Source organism: Mirounga angustirostris, unplaced genomic scaffold (genome assembly GCF_029215605.1).
Source record: "Mirounga angustirostris isolate CCGP_5_RB_7025 unplaced genomic scaffold, mMirAng1.0.hap1 SCAF_12, whole genome shotgun sequence".
Taxonomy (NCBI): Eukaryota; Metazoa; Chordata; class Mammalia; order Carnivora; family Phocidae; genus Mirounga; species Mirounga angustirostris.
In genome coordinates this window covers 7181633-7196699 of record NW_026991720.1, presented here as the reverse complement: position 1 = coordinate 7196699, position 15067 = coordinate 7181633, and positions in this window count along the sequence as shown.

Below are 15067 nucleotides of genomic sequence, written 5' to 3'. Positions count from 1 at the left end.
TGCCATACTGCTTAAATTCATTCTGTGCACAGGCGTCTGGGTGGCTCAGTCAGTTAAGCGACTGCCTTTGGCTCAGGTCATGATCCTGGAGTCTTGGGATCGAGTCCCACGGGGCTCCTTGCTTGGTGCGGAGCCTGCTTCTCCCTCTGCCCTTCACCCTGCTGTTGCTCACTCTCTCTCAAATAAGTAAAATCTTTAAAAAAATGAATTATGAAAAAGAAGATTCATTGTGCGCACGGCTAAAACACCGCGCTCGGATTTGAGCACTATGTTTAAGAGGATATCACCACGTCCGCAGCTGCAACTTTTATTGTATCTTCCAATAGCCTTGAGTACTGACTGTTTTTGCTGTGATTCAAAAGAGGGAAATGTCCACACATCTAGGGGTGGCCGACCATTGAAAATAAGGCCACGCTAACATTTTTACAGGAGTTTGTCTGTGACAAGACGTTCTTTTCAAGTTTGCAGAAATAGGTAACCGGCACAGTAATTTCATTGTTAAGCCAATGGTCTTGGCCACCACTTCTCATTGTTCCAAGGTGAAGAAATTTTTTTTTTTTTTTAGATTTTATTTATTTATTCTGGGAGGGGGTAGGGGGAGCAGAGGGAGAGGGACAAGGAGGGTCAGGACCCTGAGATCATGATCTGAGCTGAAACAAAGAGCCAGACACTCAGCTACTCAACCGACTGAGCCACCCGGGGGACCCTAAGGTAAAGGAATTTTTTTTTTTTAAGATTTTATTTTATTTTATTTTATTTTATTTTATTTTATTTTATTTTTGAGAGAGAGAGAGAGCATGAGCCAGGGGGAGGGGCAGAGGGAGAAGCAGACTCCCTGCTGAGCAGGAAGCCTGATGTGGGACTTGATCCCAGGACCCTGGGATCATGACCTGAGCCGAAGGCAGACACTTAACCAACTGAGCCACCCAGGCACCCAAAGTAAAGGAATTCTTTTTTTTTTTTTTTTAAGATTTTATTTATTTATTCATGAGAGAGAGAGAGAGGCAGAGGGAGGAACAGGCTCCCAAGGAGCAGGGAGCCCGATGCGGGACTCTATCCCAGGATGCTGAGATCATGACCTGAGCCGAAGGCAGACGCCCAATGGACTGAGCCACCCAGGCGCCCAGTAAAGGAATTCTTAAGATGTTTTTAGATTCAAACTAAGATTTTTTCCCTTAGTATTCAAATTTCATTGTCACCAAATGCTAGAAGGTTCTAGGCATTATTGGTATTTGTGGAAATTAAACAGTAAAACTTAAACAAAGACATAATAAGCTTATATTAGAAATAAAAAATATTTACTGTATTTGTTGTGAAAGGGTAGGAGTAGAGGCTCTGGAGTCAGACTGCATGATCTTGAGGTTAGACCCTACTCCGTTTTTTACGCATTCAATATTTATTAAGTACCTACTATGTGCCAAGTAGTTATCAGTGTGCAATCTTCCATATGTTTTGTGATATTTTGCTATCTTAAAGTGCATTTTTAAAATTTCAAATTCCTATTGTTCCTTGCAAATATGTGGGAGTACAATCAATTTTTGTGTGTTGACCTTGAATACTGCGACCTTCCTAAACTCACAATAGTTTTGGTAGCTTTGTTGTAGATTCCGTAGGATTTTCTACATAAATCATATCCTCTGCAAATAAAGACACTTTATTTCTTTTTCATTATGGATGCCTTTCATTTATTTGGCTTTCCTTATTCACTGGCCAGAACCTCCAGTACAATGTTGAAAATAAGTAGTAAGAGTGGATATTCTTGCCTTGTTCCTGATCTTAGGAAAATAATTCAGTCTTTCTCATTACATAAGATGTTAGCTATAGATTTTTAGTAGATGCCCTTTATCAGGTTGAGGAGGTTCCCTTCTGATTCTAGTTTTCTGAAAGGTTTTTATTTTTTTATTTTTATTTATCTTTATTTATTTTTTAAGATTTTATTTATTTTCCGACAGAGAGACAGCGAGAAGGGAACACAAGCAGGAGGAGGGGGAGGGGGAGAGGGAGAAGCAGGTTTCCTGCTGCGCAGGGAGCCTGATGCGGGGCTCCATCCCAGGGATCATGATCTGAGCTGAAGGCAGACGCTTAATGACTGAGCCACCCAGGCGCCCCTTCTGAAAGGTTTTTAAATTAGGAATGGATCACATAGTTTTTCTTCTTTAGTCTGTTCATATAGATTATTATATTGATTGATTTTCAACAGTTAAACCAACCTTGATTTCCTGAGACAAACTGCACTTGGTCATGATGTATTATCATTTTTATATTGTTGGATTTGATTTACTAAAATTCTATTGAATTTATACATCTATGTATGTATGTTTGTTTTTTTTTTTTAAGATTTTATTTATTTATTTGAGAGAGAATGAGAGAGACAGAGAGCACATGAGACGGGGGAGGGTCAGAGGGAGAAGCAGACTCCCCGCCGAGCAGGGAGCCCAATGCGGGACTCGATGCGGGACTCGATCCAGGGACTCGATCCAGGGACTCGATCCAGGGACTCCAGGATCATGACCTGAGCCGAAGGCAGTCGCTTAACCAACTGAGCCACCCAGGCGCCCCTATGTATGTATGTTTTTATTGTTCTTCTCTTGTTAGATTTTTGTCTGGCTTTGATATCACATAATGTTGGCCTCATAGAATGAATTGGAAAGTACTCTCTCTCAGTTTTCTGGAAGAGTTTGTGTAGAATTGATATATTTTTCTTTCTTAAGTGTTTGGTAGAATTCTCTAGAGTAATTTTCTTTGTGGGAAAGATTATAACCATAAATTCAATTTATTTAATAGATATATAGGGCTATTCAGGCTATCTATTTCTTCTTGGGTGAGCTTTGGTAGTTAGTGGAATTTCCCCATTTCACATAAATTGTCAAATTTATTGGCATAAAGTTCATAATATTCTTTTCTTATATGTTAGTAACTATAGAATCTGTAGCGAGGTCACCTCTCATTGCTGATGTTGATAATTTTTGTCTTCTCTCTTTTTTTTTTAAAGATTTTATTTATTTATTTGAAAGAGAGAGAAACCACATGAGAGGGGGGAGGGTCAGAGGGCAAAGCAGACTCCTTGCCAAGCAGGGAGCCCAATGCGGGACTCGATTCAGGGATTCCAGGATCATGACCTGAGCCGAAGGCAGTCGCTTAACCAACTGAGCCACCCAGGCGCCCTCTCTTTTTTTATTAGTCTGGTTAGAGACTTGTAAATTTTATTGGCCTCCTCAAAGAACCCCTTTTTTGGTTGCATTGATTTTTCTTTATTCTTTTCCTATTTTCTGCTCCACTGATTTCAGCTCTGATCTTTATTTCCTTTCTTCAGCTTACTTTAGGTTTTATTTACCTTTTTTTCCCTCCAGTATCTTAAAATGAAAGCCAAAGTCATGGCTTTGTGGCCTCTCTTCTCTTCTAATATAGGCATTTTGTGCTACAAACTTCCCTCTAATTATGGCTTGAGACCATGAATTAGGCAGGTGGAGATGGTCGATATAGGAGAGTCTACACAAGAATTAGAACACACAGGATGGGAAACATAATACGGTTCAGATACACAGTGAGAGGTATTCCATGTAAGGGAGGACCATGCAAAGAACTGGAACGTGGAGAATCTGGGGAAAGGCAGGTTATTTAGTATAGCTGAGATATAGTGACAAGAGGTGCAGCAAGGCGATGAAGTTGGAGAAGAGGGGGCCAGATAATAAAAGGCTTTGGCCTGAGGGCAATAGAGAGTGAGTGAAGAATTTTAAGCAGGGGAGTAGCATGATAATATTTGCATTCTATAAAGATACTCTGGTGGTCATGTGGAGCTAGAAGCACCTGTAGTCAGATACACCAGGTTGAAGGTGGTCTTGTGCTAATCCAGGTGAGAGATGGTGGTGGTGGGGATGAAGCAGAGAGACGAAAGTGTAAGTAGAGGGCTAAAATCAGTGTGAAAATGATGACCGACAGAGATGCGTTGGGCAGGGGAACTGAGTCAGTAGCTAGTGGTGCCACTCAGCGAGATAGGGAAAGACAAGGAGGAACTTGGATATTGGCAGGCAGGGACTAGGGTGGGAGTGATGCTGGGAACAATTTCAATTGGGGGCATATTAAGCATAAGATGCCTGTTAGGCATCTGAGCAGAGATATATAGAAGCCAGGTGTATACATGGGTTTGGAGCTTAGGACAAACGCCTGGCCCACAGATGAGCTGGCTACCACCAGTATATGAAGGCTAAGTGAAGCACTGTGAGTGCATGGAATCACCCATGGAGAATGTGTTGAGTGAGAAGAAAGTGGAGGATGACACTTTGGAGAATAACAATATCTCAGGGATTGTCATAAGATATAAGAGAGGTAAGAGTGACATTTCGCTATGAAAGAGAGCAATAAGACAAGGAACAACAACAATGTCTATGAGATTTATCAACAGAGAAGTAGTATGGACTCTTCATGATGTATTTAAAAATAGTAATATGTATTATTTATAGAATACTTGAAAAGTACAAAAAGATATAAAGAAATACAAGAAGGAAAAAAAAAAAATCCGTAGGCCACCTACCCAAAGACTACTACTGTGAATATTGTGGTTATCTCCTTCCTTTTTTTCCCCCTATCAGTGCGCATACACATTACACACACCCACAGGTCCACATTTTCTTGTACAAAAATGAGATACTAGGGACACCTGGCTGGCTCAGTCAGTAGAGCATGCAACTCTTGATCTCAGGGTCATGAATTCAAGCCCCACGTTGGACATGGAGCCTACTTTAAAAAAATGAGACACTATTGGGCGCCTGGGTGGCTCAGTTGGTTGGGCGACTGCCTTCGGCTCAGGTCATGATCCTGGAGTCCCTGGATCGAGCCTGCTCGGCAGGGAGTCTGCTTCTCCCTCTGACCCTCCCCCCTCTCATGCTCTCTCTATCTCATTCTCTCTCTCAAATAAATAAATCTTAAAAAAAAAATGAGACACTATCTGTATTGTCGTGGGGATGTATTGGTTTTCTTTTTCCATTAACATTATATTTGACGTATTTCCCCCCACGTATGTGGGTACTTTAAAATAGTTGGATATAATAAAGAAATAGAGGCAAGACAGGATTTTCTTTTTTTGGAAAGAAAAACCATTTGTTTATTTTTAATGTCTATTTAATTTAATTAATTAATTTTTAAAAGATATTTACAGGGTGATGTTTTATTTAAAACCAGAGTCTTTCATGGATTAAAAAAAAAAAATCTAATTTGAAGTCCAAAGAAAACATAATAATCCCTCTAAGCTCATCTTTGGGTGGTTTACTCAAAGAAGAGACCCAAGTGATGTTATCCTGATGGGTATAATACAAACACTATCTTGAATGAGTATTATAAAGCTGAACTTTCAAACTGTCAGTAGGCAAAGCTGTATTTTTCAAAATGTAGTAAATCCATAAGAAAAACCATTTTAAAGAAAAGTTTTTTGAAACTCTTCCTTTTAGGGATGCCTAGGTGGCTCAGTCGTTAAGCATCTGCCTTTGGCTCAGGTCATGATCCCAGGGTCCTGGGATCAAGCCCCGCATGGGGCTCCCTGCTCCGCGGGAAGCCTGCTTCTCCCTCTCCCACTCCCACTCCCCCTGCTTGTGTTCCCTCTCTCGCTGTGTCTCTCTCTGTCAAATAAATAAAATCTTAAAAAAAACAAAACAGAAAACCAACCTCTTCCTTTTAAAGGTAAAGCTTACTCAGAGAGGAGATGCATTACCTTATCCCTATTACTGTGGTTAATATCTAGCTGAGCTAACTAGTCACTAAGAGGAAAAAACACCTGTATGAGGATATGATAATTTTCAATGAGGGGAAGACTTTGGGCATTGGCAAAGCTAGAGTCAAACTGTTTGAACCTCTTACCTGGATGGGTGCAGTAAGTAGGTGACTATTTATTATAGTATCAGGGCCACATGATTTCCTGATTTAGAGTATGGGGAGAAGCACACTAAGACAAGTGTTCATGGAATGCTAACTGGGGGGCAGGCATCCAGTGAGGCCCAGGGATAGAGTGGTGACCATAATTACTGTCACTTCCTTATGAAATTTATAAACTTAGGAGACTAGTGATCTTTGAGTACTACATGACAAGCACTCTGCTGAGCATTTCTGCATGCATTTTTCCCCCCACTTAAATCCCACAATAATCCTATGGCCTGAGCATTGTCCTTATCCTCATCTTAGAGATCAAACTGAGACTTGAGGAGCCTGCTTATCTTGTCCCAGATCACACCGCTATTAACTGTCAGAACATATGACAAGTAATACAGGGTATCAACCTTGCGACTCCAGCATTCTTCGTTTTAACTGCCTCTCTGTGATCTCCGACATTTTATTTTTTATTTTATTTGTTTATTTATTTATTAAAGATTTTATTTGTTGGTGTGCCTGGGGTGCCTGGGTGGCTCAGTCGTTAAGCGTCTGCCTTCGGCTCAGGTCATGGTCCCGGGGTCCTGGGATCGAGCCCCGCATCGGGCTCCCTGCTCCGCGGGAAGCCTGCTTCTCCCTCTCCCACTCCCCCTGCTTGTGTTCCCTCTCTCGCTGTGTCTCTCTCTGTCAAACAAATAAAATCTTTTAAAAAATAAATAAATAAATAAATAAAGATTTTATTTGTTTATGAGAGAGAGAGAGAGAGAGCGCATGGGGGGGCGGGGGGGAGGGAGCCCTAGGGACAAGCAGACTCGATGCTGAGCTCGAGCCCGATATGGGGCTTGATCTCAAGACCCCGAGATCACAGCCCCAGCTGAAACCAAGAGTCGGCCGCTTAACCAGCTGCGCCACCCATGTTTCATAAATGAGTAGGTCTTATCATCTATTCTTCCCGAACAGCAAAGACGTCCTGGAGAAACCTCAGGGCAGCTGGTGCACCAGCTGAGGAAGCGCTGTTCATACTGGGTCTGCGGGAATGCAAATGCTGGATCACACCGCAGAGACAATGTGAATGGCGCCCTGTCGTGGTCCATCTGGGCTGCTATCACAGGGTCCACAGACTGGGTGGCTTATGAACAACAGAAGCTTATTCCTCACAGTGCAGAGGCCGCAAGTCTGAGACCAAGGCTCTGGCAGATTCCATGCCTCGTGAGGACTGCTTCCGGGTTTGTAGACATCATCCTCCCTGTGTCTTTGAGAGCTGTGTTGGAAGGGGCCCGGGCGCTCTCTGGGGTCCCTTTTATAAGGACACTAATCTCGTTACTGAGGGCTCCCCGCTCATGACCTGATCTCCCAAAGACTGGCAAGACCAGCTTCCTAAAACCATCACAGTGGGCAGTAGGATTTCACATATGAGATGGGGGGGAGGTGTGCACACAGACTTTCAGTCGATAACATACTCCTTTGAGTTGGGCCATCGCTGGCCCTGTGTCTCCTGCAGCAAAGTAGAAAAGCAAGGTTCCCTGTGAAAGGAACGGATTTTGCAGTGTTGCCATCTAGTGCTCAAATCTAATACCCACTCTGTAGATGGTATTTTTACATAATCTCTAAAGTATTCTGTTGAAAAAATAAACCTATAGCCATGGGCTTGATGCACCAAATCAGCCCACTCAGGGATTTGGTCCATCACTTCATTCTTACTACTCTGGTGAGAGGTCCACTAGAGCTAATTAGCTACTGATAGCCAATAAAGAAAACCCATCTGAGTTTACGGTCATTTCCAATGAGGGGAGTCTTTGACCACTGGTAAATGAGAAAGTTACTTTCGCAAGCTTGATGCTCCTTGGTATTTTAATATGGAATGATTTATTGTGGCTTTTTTTTTTTTTTTAAAGATTTTATTTATTTTTTTGACAGAGAGAGAGACAGCGAGAGAGGGAACACAAGCAGGGGGAGTGGGAGAGGGAGAAGCAGGCTTCCCGAGGAGCAGGGAGCCCAATGCGGGGCTCGATCCCAGGACCCTGGGATCATGACCTGGGCTGAAGGCAGACGCTTAATGACTGAGCCACCCAGGTGCCCCTATTTTTGTGGCTTATTTTTAAGCCACAAAAGTAGGGGCACCTGGGTGGCTCAGTCAGTTAAGCATCTGACTCTTGATTTCAGCTCAGGTCGTGATCTCTGGGTCGTGGGACTGAACACTGAGTCGGGCTCTGTGCCCAGCACGGAGTCTGCTTGAGATTCTGTCTCTCTCTCTCTCAAATAATAAAATAAAAATAAAATAAATCTTTTAAAAAATAAAACTGCAGGGGCGCCTGGGTGGCTCAGTTGTTGAGCATCTGCCTTCGGCTCAGGTCATGGTCCCAGGGTCCTGGGATCGAGCCCCTCATCAGGCTCCCTGCTCAGTGGGAAGCCTGCTTCTCCCTCTCCCACTCCCCCTGCTTGTGTTCCTGCTCTCACTATCTCTCTCTCTGTGAAATAAATAAATAAAATCTTTAAAAGAATAAAAAAATAAAAATAAAAATAAAACTGCAGAAGCTTGTACACCTGAAACAAATGTAACACAGTGTGTCAACTGTACTTTAATATTAAAAAAAAACCTTCTCACACACACAAAAATATTATGGTGATTTAGGGCAACCCTCTCAGGTCCCCTCCCTCTTCAGGAGCTTTGTACTATCACTTTACTATAGCTCAATAAACCTTGTTTTGCTGCCCATCAAAATAATAATAAAATAATAATAATAATAATAATGGTGAGGGCGCCTGGGTGGCTCAGACGGTTAAGCGTCTGCCTTCAGCTCAGGTCATGATCCCAGGGTCCTGGGATCGAGTCCCACATCGGGCTCCCTGCTCCTTGGAAGCCTGCTTCTCCCTCTGGCTCTCTCTCTCTGTCTCTCATGAATAAATAAATAAAATCTTTTAAAAAATAATAATAATGGTGATTTAAGTCCTATAGATATTTCACTTCTGTGGTTTTAAGCAACATGAAATAGTTGGTAATTTTTAAAAATCAGCATGTCTTGATCTAAAAAACTTCATTTAGGTGAATTACATTAAATTGTTATAGAAACTGATCTCATTGTCGTTGTATGAAAAGCTCTAAAGAGAAACATATTCAGTAGGTGTTCAGTTTTCAGATGAGCTATGGTTTCTCCAGTTGGTCAATCAAAATATTCTGAAATTCCTTGGAGACTTTTGGATAAGCCCTATTATTTCTGCTGTATAACTATGCAGGGATCATAAAACAATAAGCTCTCTTCCATTTTCACAGTACTTGGATATATCCATGAAAGTAACCTTGTAAACAAAATGATATTTAAATTTTAAGCTTGATACTTGTACCTTGTACATAAGGAAACTATTATCAACCATGTTAAAGCTGAAGCATGGACAGGTTAAGGTTATCAAACATCTGTTATTAAATTAGTAATGTTTTACAAAGCATAGCACAATTGGACAACATATGTGCTCCAGAAAGCTTTGTCTAACTTGAAAGAAAGAAAAGGCTTTTTTGTTTTGTACAGTGTTGTATTTTTTAATGATTTTTTGCCAACTGTACTGAAATGCCAGCAAGACAAAGGGAGTATTTTAGGCTGGTATCTTTTGATCTGGGGAGCTATAGGTTTTAAAGATTTTTATTTTATTTATTTGTCAGAGAGAAGAGCAAGCACAAGCAGGGGGAGTGGCAGGCTCCCTGCCAAGCCCGATGCGGGGCTCGATCCCAGGACCCTGGATCATGATCTGAGCCAAAGGCAGATGCTTAACTGAGCCACCAAGGTGTCCCTGGGGAGCTGTGGGTTTTGTGTGCCAGGTCTCTGGGTAGAATCCTTGCATGCGTAATTCTGGAGATGGATCTGTGCATATCCTCATATACTTAAGTAACCTGAGTGGTTGTTCAGTCGGCGTTTGTATAGAATTCTTCCCTTGCCTTTGAATTCTGACTTGGAAAATCTGTGTATTCTGAACTATGGCTACCTGATCTTCTCCAAAGCACATTGTGCAGGAGAAGGTGACTGACTTCTCCATTCTAGGACCTACGTAAGTTGCAGCCACAAGGATTCAGCTCCCTGAACCTCAGGGAGGTTGTTAACTTCGTCCCCAGATTATTATTGGCATTGATCCTGAAGACATACTTGATGTACCGAGGTATAGGGCCGTCAGAATAAGGACACCAGGAAGTCCAGGATCAGTAAAGCAGCCTGTGATGTGGGAGATACCCTATAAAGACAGAGAGAAAATGGAACCAGACATGTCAGGTCCTCTCAACTATGTTACTGTCACATCTTCAGCTTGTTACTGGTGCCAGAGGGAGACTTTGGGATAAGGCTTATTCTACTTTCATAACTAAAGGCAAGAAAATTTTTTAAAAAGAGGACAGAATTGGGGCGCCTGGGTGGCTCAGTCATTAAGTGTCTGCCTTCGGCTCAAGTCATGATCTCAGGATCCTGGGATCGAGTCCCACATCAGGCTCCCTGCTAGGCCGGGAGCCTGCTTCTCCCTCTCCCACTCCCCCTGCTTGTGTTCCCTCTCTCGCTGTCTCTCTCTCTGTCAAATAAATAAATAAAAAATCTTTAAAAAAAAAAAATACAAAGAGGACAGAATTGAGAGAGGAGTCTAGGAAAAGGATAAAAGAGCTTCTTGAATGAAGAGAGTTCACTGAGAAACAGCTCCGTTTTCCAAGGAACCCTGTATTGGCTGAGGCACATGATACCTGGATATGGCCAGTGGTGTTCTCAAAGGAACAGATGTCAAGGGATCAAACTGAGTTAGGTGTTAAGGCAAGAAGTAGTCTGCACTATTATCATGGCTTTCCTGGAGCTGATTTAATTTTTATCACAGAAAGGTCTTGAAGGCTGAAATCAGAGAAGTCTACATACTGCTAAGTTCAGGAGAGAACAGCACTGGACAGTGAGAAAGGGATCACATCAGGATCCAAACTTGTCCAGTATCTGATTAGATAATCTAATAGGACACTATAAGTCCCACCTCTGGGCTTCATTGCTTTATTTAGGTACCTATAGAACCATCTCCATGACTCAGACCAACATCAACTAAGATATAATATCCAAAATTCCGTCTTGGGACGCCTGGGTGGCTCAGTCAGTTAAGCATCTGACTTCGGCTCAGGTCATGATCCCAGAGTCCTGGGACTGAGTCCCGCATCAGGCTTCCTGCTCCTCGGGGAGCCTGCTTCTCCCTCTCCCTCTGCCTGCTGCCTGCCCTGCTTGTGCTCTGACAAATAAATAAGTAAAATCTAAAACAAAAACAAACAAAATTCCCATCTTATGTATTATTTAAAAAAATCTATTTGACAGGGACACCTGGGTGGCTCAGTCAGCTCTTGGTTTCAGCTCAGGGTAGTGATATCAGGGTTGTGAAATCGAGTCCCACATCGGGCTCCACACTCAGCTCAGAGTCTGCTCGTCCCTCTCCCTCTGCTCCTCTCCCCTGCTCTAAAACAAACAAATGAACAAACAAATAAGTAAAATCTTTAAAAAAAAATCTGCTTGACAGTTTAGAACTCTCATTAAATTGGTGAATAACCCGATGTCTTTCACTCTTAGACTAGGGGAGTTAACTGTGTGTGCTTACAGGTAGTTCTTCCTCAACGTATAGTTAGAAGACTAGTGATCTTTTTGAAAGTCTTGGTTTGTTTGCTCCTGAGAAATAAAGCCATAAGTGAAACCAATATAATGTTTTGCAGAATCTTCTTTTATGATGTGACATATTTAACTTCAACACTTTCCTGAACGTTTTAACTTCTCAGAAATCAGTGGCAGAAACCCCAAACATTAAAAAACAAAAACGAAAGTACAGTCTATGTCCACGTTTCTAAATGTAAATTACAATTTGACCATGGCACTGATATGATATATGATATGATATATCGTATATACGAGAAAGCATCAGTTGCCTTTGAAGGGGAACTCTACCTTCAGCTTATCTCTAGAGATGAAGTCTTGGTCACGTTTTAGGGGTTTTTTTGTTTTTGTTTTTAAAGATTTTATTTATTTATTTGAGAGAGAGAGAATGAGAGACAGCATGAGAGGGAGGAGGGTCAGAGGGAGAAGCAGACTCCCCACTGAGCAGGGAGCCCGATGCGGGACTCGATCCCGGGACTCCAGGATCATGACCTGAGCCGAAGGCAGTCGTTTAACCAACTGAGCCACCCAGGCGCCCACGTTTTAGGGTTTTTGTCCTTTTTTGATATCATCTTTACAAATCAGTCAGTGAACAAACCAGCATCTTTTATTCCTATCTAGAAGAGGAATGTGCTCTCTCCTCTAGTTCAGTCACTTTCATTTCCCAAACCCCAAGGCCACCACCACGCCAAGGAGACTAAGAAAAGGGACTTGTATGATCTCTATGCGGAGTCTCAGACGTAGGTGCTCTTACACCCAAACCAGCCACGCTCTGATGCTCTTCAAACCCACATGCTCACCGGCATCGGAGTGAACTGCCTTTTCTATCTCCATGCTCCTCCATCCCCAAAGAAGTGGCTCTCGCCCCATTTCAGTCTGGGATATCAAGTCTGGTTTGGGACTATCAGAGTCTACACAGAAAGGCCACCATGAGGTGGATTCGTTTCCTCCGACTTTATGTCCAAAAGCACCTTCGGGGTGCTGGAATTCCCATATTTTATCAACCGCACAAGACACTGGGAGAGAGAAAATCAAAACGAAAACCTAACAACCTGAGGACCCAGGGGTGCCAGGGAGGGAGAGTAAAACCATCGGCACACTTGCCACGTGACTAAGAAGCTGGGTGTGGTGGATACGTTATGGTGTTTAGGGTCGTAGCAGAAACACCGCCCCGGGACACTGCAGCTAACAGTTCTCAGCAGCATCTAACCCGAGTAACCGAATAGTCATTCTGCTCCGAACCAAAGGGCAGTTCCCGCCGTTCTCGCTCTAAGAGGCTGGACAGCACAGTCCCAGAGAGGAGTGGAGGAAATGGCCGGGTGTAGTTTAGGAAGCAGATGCATCCTAAAGCAGGCGCATCATCAGTAAGGACAGTGCGGAACCTGGCGCATGGTCCGGGAGGCGCCGACGGAGGGGCGCAGCTGTCTCATGTGTGAATCTTTTTTTTTTTTAAGGTTTCATTTATTTATTTATTTAGAGCTTTCTTTTCGTTCTTTTTTATTTATTTGACAGAGAGAAACACAGGGAGAGGCTTCCCGCCGAGCAGGGAGCCCGATGCGGGCCTTGATCCCAGGACCCTCGGATCATGACCTGAGCCGAAGGCAGATGCTTGATGACTGAGCCACCCAGGCGCCCTAAGTTTTTATTTATTTAAGTAATCTCTAGACCCAATGTGGGGCTCGAACTCACGACCCCAGATCAAGAGTTGCAGGCTCTACCGACCGAGCCCAGCCAGGCGCCCCTGATTGAGAGTCTTATCTGCTTCCTTCCCAAACCGCCTTCTTTCATGGACCACACACGGACCCCTTTGTGGAAAAGGAACATTCCCCTCCTCCCTGGCTCTGTTAGCCTATCCAGCCTGCATTTTTATCCACTTCTAGTCTACTTGGGCAGCAGCCCTCCCCTTGTCATGGGGTCAAGGCTCAGCTGAGAAGTCGGTTTCTCTGGGACAGCTTCCCGGGCCCCTCCAGTTCCAGTCAAGTGCCCTCGCTGTGTGCTGCCCTCCCCTGGGGCTTTCCCTCTGGCCTGGCACTCACTCCACTGTCCGTATCTGCCCGGGCATTCCTCTCTCTGCCCACGAGACTGTGCGTTCTCGAGGGCAGGGGCGGTACCTGGCTGTATCAGCGCCTGCCCAACGCATGGGACTGCTTTCCTTCCTGCTGCTGTCCTCTGACCTGGTGCTTTCCAAACGTCCGCTCGTGGCTGTCACGCTTTGCTGTTGATGTTTACGATCCCAGTGAACTACTCCGAATTTTTTTTAAAGATCTATTTATTTATTTGAGACAGAGAGAGAGCGTGCGAGCAGGTGGAGGGGCAGAGGGAGAGAGAGAGAATCTCAAGCAGACTCTCTGCTGAGCTCAGAGCCCAACGACGCGGGGCTCGATCTCACGACCCTGAGGTCATGACCTGAGCTGAGATCAAGAGGCGGATGCTCAACCGAGCCACCCAGGCGCCCCTAACTACTCCTTTTATAGCATTAGAATCACCCTTATTGAAATGATTCCCAAATCTATAACTCTAGATTCACTTTTGGGATTAATTTCAGTCATATAGCCACTTGCATATTACATTATCTCCAGTGTATCTTTTCTACTTCCACATTGATTCCTTTTGTCATTAACCCATTTCCATGAACTGTCACTGCCTTCTCCTTGCCTTCCTCTTTCTCTTCCCTTCCTTTCCTGAACCACCCCACTCCAAAATCATTAAATGGAGCCCAGTAAGGAAAACATCCACACCAGCGGGAGATGGGAGGGGAGTGGGGCGGCCGGAGCAGAGCCTCAAAGCTGCAGGGGGAGGCCAGGAGGGCATTCACTCAGGGCAAGGAGTGGAAGTGGCCACGTGAGATGGGTTACATACAGGGGGACCGGTCAGATAAATAAATATATTAAGGATAATGAGTGCAAAGCTTCTTACTGTCTGAGACAGAGTTACAAATATGAGAAGGGACAAAACTGGAAAGGACACTGTGGTGTCACATCGGAATTGGCAGTGCTGCTGGGCAGGCATTTTTAAAAAGAAAGGGAAATGAGTGCACATGTGAACATGTGTGTGTTATACGTATGCATGTCCTTGTACAAGCCACTGAGAGGCCTGGGAGTAGCAATACTCGGGTAGCAATGAGCACACCTAACACCAGATCTTGGCTTCTAATCCACTGCCCACTATAAGGAACCAGGGCTCCTCGTGGAAATGTCCAGCTCCAGCGCTCAGACAGGGAAAACAGAAGATGCGCCTGGAACAACATGTGCCAGAGAACAAAGGAGGGTGCTCGAGAATGATGGGAACGGGTCAAAAGGACACAGACGCCTGTGTAAGGGGGGGCCCCTTCAGGCCAAACTTGCAATAATTTGAGTATCGCAATAAATACTGATAGGAAAGGCTTATAAACCATTGGATAAAACGAGAATAGGAAACTATGAGTCCATATAGATATAAAATACATAGTTAAATTGGGGCACCTGGGTGGCTCAGTCGGTTAAGCGTCTACCTTAGGCTTGGGTCATGATCCCAGGGTCCTGGGATCGAGCCCCACATCAAACCCCCTGCTCAGCGGGAAGCCTGCTTCT